This window comes from Colossoma macropomum, unplaced genomic scaffold, assembly GCF_904425465.1.
Source record: "Colossoma macropomum unplaced genomic scaffold, Colossoma_macropomum, whole genome shotgun sequence".
Classification (NCBI taxonomy): domain Eukaryota; kingdom Metazoa; phylum Chordata; class Actinopteri; order Characiformes; family Serrasalmidae; genus Colossoma; species Colossoma macropomum.
The window spans coordinates 4,827,594-4,835,453 of NW_023494796.1; positions in this window are offsets into that span (position 1 = coordinate 4,827,594).

Here is a 7,860-nt window from a genome sequence, read left to right on the forward strand (position 1 = left end):
TGAAGCAGGCTAGAAGGTCTCAAAAAGAGGCACATGATGCCACGTTCAAAAGACATTCAAATACAGATCTGAAACAAAGTCATTGAAATCTACTAGTCTGGAAAGGGTTACAAAGCCTAAGGCTATGGGACTCCAGCAAACCACAGTGAGAACCGTTATCCACAAATGGAGAAAACTTGGAACAGCAGTGAACCTTCCCAGAAGTGGCTCGGCTAGCAAAATTTCTCCAAGAGCCCATCAGTGACTCATCTAGGAAGTCACACAAGACCCCAGACGCATATCTAAAGAACTGCAGGCCTCACTCCCCTCAGTTAAGGTCAAAGTATACGATTCCACAATTAGGAAGACGCTGGGCAAAAATGGCGTCCATGGGGGAGTTGCAAGCCGCAAACCACTGCTAGACCAAACAGAACACAAAAGCTTGTCTTGTATTTGCCAAAAACATTTAGATGACCCCCAAAACATTTGGCATAATATTTGGCACACTGATGAGTCAAAGATGTAACTTTGTGGAAGACATGGGTCCCGCTACATGTGGTGTAAAGCTAATACTGCATTCCACCATAAGAACATCATACCAACAGTCACACATGGTGGTGGTAGTGTGATGGTGTGGGACTGCTTTGCTTTTGCAGTATCTGGACGACTTGTCATAAGTAATGGAACAATGAATTCTGCTCTCTGTCCAAAATTCCTGAAGGAAAATGTCCACCCGTCAGTTTGTGACCTAAAGCTCACATGCAGATGAGTTATGCAGAAGGACAATGATCCAAAGTATGCAAACAAATCCACCTCTGAATGTCTCAAAAGAAATAAAAATTAAGGTTTTGGAGTACCAAAGTCCAAGTCCTGACTTGAATCCCATTGAGATGCTGTGGCAAGACCTTAAACGGGCAGTTCTTGTTTGAAAACTCTCAAATGTAGCCTGCCATTAATAGTTGTAGAAGTTCATGCCTTTAATCTTCTGATTGCCTGTATGCAGAATTATTGGCGCCCAGGTCGCCTCCGTAGAGGGTAGTGGTTTAAATAAACAATGCTGTGTTTGCAGTATGACAGTAACATAGGCCAGTTCATCACTACACAGTGAATTTCGAAAAAAGAATATATCATGAAATTTAATAGGACTTTTTTCAAGACCATACAAAATCTCAACAGGTTAACACGTTTACAAATACATACATTACCTCACATGCAAAGACTTAACAAAAGCTTAAAAAAATAAATCAGCAAGCTGAGAGAGAAAAAGAGAAGGATAAAGAGCCAAGCACACAGTCAAATGTGTGTGAAAACATTCACCATCGCATCAGAAACACTATAATAGCTTAGATCTACTAAATTAGAAAGTAAAAAGCCTCTGATAGTTGAATGTGGGGCTTCTTGATCGTTATCCACATGTTTTGGGGAGAATATGCAGTACCACTGCTTTAGGCTTGACTTGGTGTTCAGCTCAGGAAATTCCATTTTATTCTATGCATACATTTTAAAACAAGTGTAAAACAACAAGAGGTAGTTTTCCCCAAATACAGAATCACCAAATCATCAGTTCCTGCAGACTTTTATACCCAGAATGTATTAAGGCTACTCTCCTTACTGCTGATTTCCACCACAGCTCTTAGTGCACTTGTGTGTCTTTACAGTCTTTGAATGCCTGAAACTCTGTCCACAGTCTGAGCAGTGATACGGTTTCTCTCCTGTGTGGATGCGCTGGTGATCCTGGAGAGTACTTTGTCGATTAAAACTCTGTCTACACTCTGAGCAGTGATATGGCTTCTCTCCTGTGTGAGTGCATTGGTGTGTTTGGAGATTACTCTTTTGAGTAAACCTCTTCTCACACTCTGAGCAGTGATACGGTTTCTCTCCTGTGTGAATGCGCTGATGTTTTTGGAGAGCACTCTGTACATTAAAACTTTGTCCACACTCTGAACAATGATATGGTTTCTCTGCTGTGTGAATTCGCTGGTGTACTTTGAGAGCACTCCGTACAGTAAAACTCTTTACACACTCCACACATGTGTTTACAGAAGCAAATTTAAGCTGAGCAAGAAAGTGCAGGTGAAGTACTGAAAGAGGACGTCATTCATTTCTGGAAAAATAACGAACATATAAACTTAATTTGCATTGCAACAAAACTAGTCTAATCCAAATCAAGAATTACACCAACTGGCAGAAAGAGTAAAGAAAGAATAAACTTTCATCTGATGTGGAAAAGCCAATATTCTTAATTACTCAAATTCCTTAAATACACACACAGACCGCCATAGACCATAGAACACAAGTTGTGTCGCAATGCCAATATTGGAAATTGTAGGGCATGATCTGGAAGAAAAACCCCAACCTCACTACCATAGACCTGCAGGAAGATTTAGCTAACATGGAAACAGTGATGCATTGGCCTACTGTGCTGTGTTGTTGCACAAACATCACTGACATGGAAAGATTATCAGATTGTAATCTTAACTGTGATCTCATGACAAAATTTAGACATCAAAAGTGTGCAAACAACTCGTAGATAAACCAGAGGCATTTTGGAATCAAGTGCTGTGGCTGAATGAAACAAAAATTGAACTCTTTGGCTGCAACCTCCATTAACTGAGAAGGTGCCCAAACCTTCGCACACACCACCATTTTATTTTTGTTCACCTAATATACAAACCTAATTTCTGGAAAAGTAAAAATAACAATCTTTGATTTGTTAATTCTCTTGAACCTTTAACTGACAAAGGTACAAAGAAATGATTTTTATGTTTTGGCTGACTATCTGGATTGTGTTTTGTAATTTACAAGCAAATTTTGAAATTCCTGCCTGCAACAATTCAAAATTGCTGCCTGCACTTAAAAAACGTTGGGACAGAGGCAAAATGGGAGTGAAAGGTTTATAAAATTTTGAGAACATTCAAGTTAATATTCAAATTGCTGCCTGCAACAATTTCAAAACTGCTGCCTGCACTTAAAAAACGTTGGGACAGAGGCAAAATGGGAGTGAAAGGTTTATAAAAGTTTGAGAACATTCAAGTTAATATTCAAATTGCTGCCTGCAACAATTTCAAAATTGCTGCCTGCACTTAAAAAAGTTGGGACAGAGGCAAAATGGGAGTGAAAAGTTAGAATTTAGAGAATATTCAAGTTACACCATTTTTGAAACATTCCGCAATAAGCAAGTGAGTTGGTAACGGGTGAGGGTATCATGATTGGGTATAAGCTTCCACAAAAGGCTCAGTGGTTGCAAGTTAAGATGGGTTGTAGCTCACCACTTTGTGTCATACTTTGTGATAGAACCACCAAACAGTTCAAAAAGAACATTTCTTAATTTAAGATTGCAAAGAATTTACGTTTTTCCTCATCTGCCATACATTATATTGCGAAAAGATCCAGGGAATCCTGAGAAATCTCAGTCCATACAGGGCCAGAAACCACTGTCGAAAGTGTGTGACCTTCAAGCCCTCAGATGGCACTGCATAAGAAACTGTCATGCTCTTGTGTTAAATATAGCCACATGGGATCAGGAGTACTTTGGAAAACTGTTGTCACTTAACACAGTCTGCCACAGCAAGAAATGTAACTTGAAACACTATCATGCAAGGAGAAAGCCATTCATCAATTCTATGAAGAAACACTGCCGAGTTCTCTGGGCCCGAGATCATCTCAAATGGTCTGAAAGACGGTGGAAATGTGTGCTGTGAGTCCATGTTTCAGCTTATTTTTGGGATAAACAGACGGCTCTTCGTGCCAAAGACAAATGGGACCATCAAGACTTTTATCAACGAAAGGTGCAAAAAACAAGATTTGTCATGGTATGAAGGTGCATCAGTGCCCACACTGTGGGTGTAGGATCAAGACAATGTCTTTTCCTGGAAAGTCCATGATTATTGCAGCAAGATGATGCCAGGCCTCATTCTGTACATGCTAAAACAGCATGGCTTCGTAAACACAGAGTGTGTGTGCTTGACTGTCTCCTATAGAAAATATATGGCATATCATGAAAAGGACAATCAGACAACAACAACCACAGACTGTTGAGCAGCTGAGGTCCTGTATCTAGAGATGAAACGATATTAAAATTTAATATCATGATTATCATGACTAAAATTATCACGATTATCGATATTATCGCGATATTGTTCAAACGTGTTGAAAAGTTAAATAAATAAATAAATAAATACTGATACACAAACTGAAACTCGTTTCACCAACTTTTATATTAACACAAATAGAATTGGCAGCAATATGCACTTTTTGTTTGCATAAACATTAAGAAATAAGGTCAATACATTTTTAGTATTACTTTTGTATTACTTACAATACTTGTAATACTCTGTAAACAAAAGAATAGCAAATGTATTATTATTACTGTTATTATTATTATTACTGTTGTAATTATTATTATTATTATTATTATTATTATTAATTACAACAACTAGGGATTTCCCTGCATAGAGAATTAAATCTGGACCACCTCTGAGGTGGGTCTTAATGGAAAATTACTACTTCTAAGAAGTGCTGCACTCGGGGGATTTCTGTCCTAACTGCAGCTGCAGCATTACTGTGCCGTTGTGGCGCTGAACCCCTAATCAATACAGCGCACCAGGAAAAACAGCCAAAATCACAGAGGAATTGCGTGACCGCGCTGTGAGCTGCAGACAGTGTAGAACTCACACAGCGTGTCTTCACCTGTGAAGCTGCTTCTCTAAAAGCATTTAAAACTAAAACATAACTTACAATTAACGCGCATCTGAGCTGCGGCAGAAACACTCCTGAAGTTTAATCTCTGAAACTCTGCTTTTCCTAAAAGCGGCACACAGCGTTTACTCGTGCGGGGTCCCGTCCCAAAGCACACTATCTTCCCTATGTAGTGCACTTCGTGGATCATGAAATAGCGAATCCTTCACCCAAAGAGTGCAAGAAATGTTCGACTAAGTCATCTATAATCAACATTAACAACAGGTTACACATCCCCTATTTAAAACTCAGCTGCTTGTTAATGATGATCGTGTTTGTTTGAACTGTAGCGCCCTATGTAGGGGATATTGAGTGATTTGAGACGGTGTTATTCTCCTCTCAGACAGTAAACACTGCACGCGAGACGAGAAAGGGGAGCTGTGCAGAATGAACCTCTGCAGCGTCTCGTTCCAGAGTTTGTGTGACTGTTAACTCAGAGCTCATTTTGGAGACTCTGCTCCACAGAAATGTGTGTTAAAAGCTTTAGGTTCAATTCACAGTTGATTCACCGATTGTTTTTTTATACTATTAACGAACCATAAGCGTAAGTTAAACCACACAAACCATGACATTTCTTCTATTTCAGACCCCACGGACTTGTACGTTAAAGTTAACCTTGCATTCTCTAAAAAGTAGCGGGTGGTGGTCGCGAAGATGACTCGTAAGGTTTGATGTGTTGCCCCCTTTCGCCGCTATTTTCTTTCGGCCTGTTCTGCAGACAGGGTGGTCATCTTCAATTAGCTTTCCTTCTGCATCCTTATAAAACCCAAAATATGACCAAACGTCAGACTTGGTCTTCTTAGAAGGCTGAAATATGTCAGAATCTCAGAATCTTTTTCACACCGCGGTAATCGACCGCGGTTTTAACGATATTTTAAAGTTCAAACAGTACTACTAACCGTCATTAATTTTACCGCGGTTTACCGTGAAACCGGTAACCGTTTCATCTTTACCTGTATCAAGGCAAAAATTCCACTTGCAGTGCTGCTACTATTAATAGCCTCAGTTCGCAAATGATAAAGTGCAATAATAATAATAATAATAATAATAATAATATAATCATAATAATAATATAATGTTATTTATATAGCACTTTTCATGCCAGTGGCAGCTCAAAGTGCTTTACAGACAGGTGATAAAACATAGTTATAGAAAAGATCATTAGTACTTAATTAGAATCAGAAGAAAATGAAGAAGATTAAATTACAAGATAAACACCACGAGACATTCAGTTTTAGTTAAATGCTAATTTAAAGAGAAACGTTTTTAGGAGCTTCTTAAAAGTAATAATAAAGGAAAATAAAAAAGGAAAGTTGATATAATACAGTCGTAAACATGCCTCTTTCCCAACTTCCTTTGAGTGTGCTGCAGATTTAAAATTCTAAATTTATTTATATTTAAAAAAGACAATTAAGTTGGCCAGTGAAAACTTTGGAAATCTTTTCTTTGTAATTATGTGAGTTAAAAAAAGGTTTATGAGAGAATTAATTACATTCTTGTTTTTATTGCATTTTACAACATGTCCCAACTTTCTGGAAATGGGGTTTTTCACAAATCAGAAAAGTAAATGTGTTATATTGATACATGATCAGTTATCAAATTTATATGCATTAATGTTCTTCATTTGCCCCAAAAACTTAACTCCTGTATTACTACACATTAAAATATAAGCAGAACTCAAATATACAAAACTATGTTTGTGAACGTTTTCACAAATCAGGTAATATCAACACTGCATGATTATTGGTAGTGTACATATATTAAATTGTGTTCAAAAGTTAAAACCACATATTTTCATCTTTATTATGCAAAAGCCTTTTGATCCATGACTGACAAACAATTCTAGCCTGTTTTCATCTCCTTACATCTGTATTACTGGGTAAATAATAGAAATACTTAATTCTGAATGCACAGTAATGGAAATAGTTCTGTATAAAACAATAAAGTATCACAAAATCTGTTTGTGAATAGTTTCACAACTTAAGCAGTACGTATAAGTGAATTTGCAGGGTTATTCACAATGTGTGTATATGAAATTAAACTCCAAAATCAGACTTATTCCTGAGGAGACACAAATCGAGCTCTGTTAAATCAAACACAGTTTCATTCATTTTGATGTAATTTGTATTGAGCACCACCTGCCAAAATAAAAAACCGCTTCTATTTTACTTACTTTCAGTTTCCTTTCTCGCGGTCCACACAGACCACGGAACAAAATAAGAGCTGAGATTTTTCACTGATCAGTCCGGAAAGTTTGAACCTGGTTTCATTCGTCTGAGAGCTCAACTCCTGAAGTTATAGGCTTTAGAAAATAAAACCCTGATGTGCTATATTGGCGGATTTTGTCGTGGAAAATGACGTCATCTGAATTCACAAATCAGGACTAACAAAACGCAGCGGAGTTTGCAGATGTGCGTTACTGCGCTCCGGAGTTCCAGCCGACAGAATCAGAACCACTAACCGACTTTACTGCAGCTCCTCCTCTAAATCACTGCAGGATGAGCAGCGTTTCCATCAATGAGGCTCTAACAGACATTTAAAGACCCTCATCAGTCAGTTACACCGACATATAAGGACTGAAACCAGCTTAAAGCAGCACTTACAGCTCTTTAATATCAGACTGAGTCTCCGTTTCAGAGTCTCCCCCAAACACAACGCGCTGTGTGGAGACAACTAGCTACAGTAGCGAGCGGAGTCCGACCACAACCGGGAGGGTGTTTTTCAAAATAAAAGCTTCTAGCGCTCAATACATTTTAGTTAATATTAATGAATGTGCATGTTAATAATTAACTTTCTAAAAAATGTTTAAAACACTTTATGGTTTTACATTAAACAAGCGTCACTGCACATGTAGAAGTCTCTCATACTATGACTCTGAAATGCCAAAAGCTACACCTTCCGACAACTCCAGGCCAGTACCAAAACTCCCTCTTACACCAAAGATGAATCTCTCCTTCTTCTTCTTTGACTTTTTCACCGTCAGCTACCTGTTTTTGCATCTTGCTTGACTTCTTCACCCTTGTCTTTGACCCTTTCTTACCTTCTACAGTGGCTTATTTTATCTTGAGACAATCATCATCATCTCTCCTTGCATGCTTGTCCTGACCTTTCTTTTGTTTCAATTTAGACCCTTATTTCTTTTTA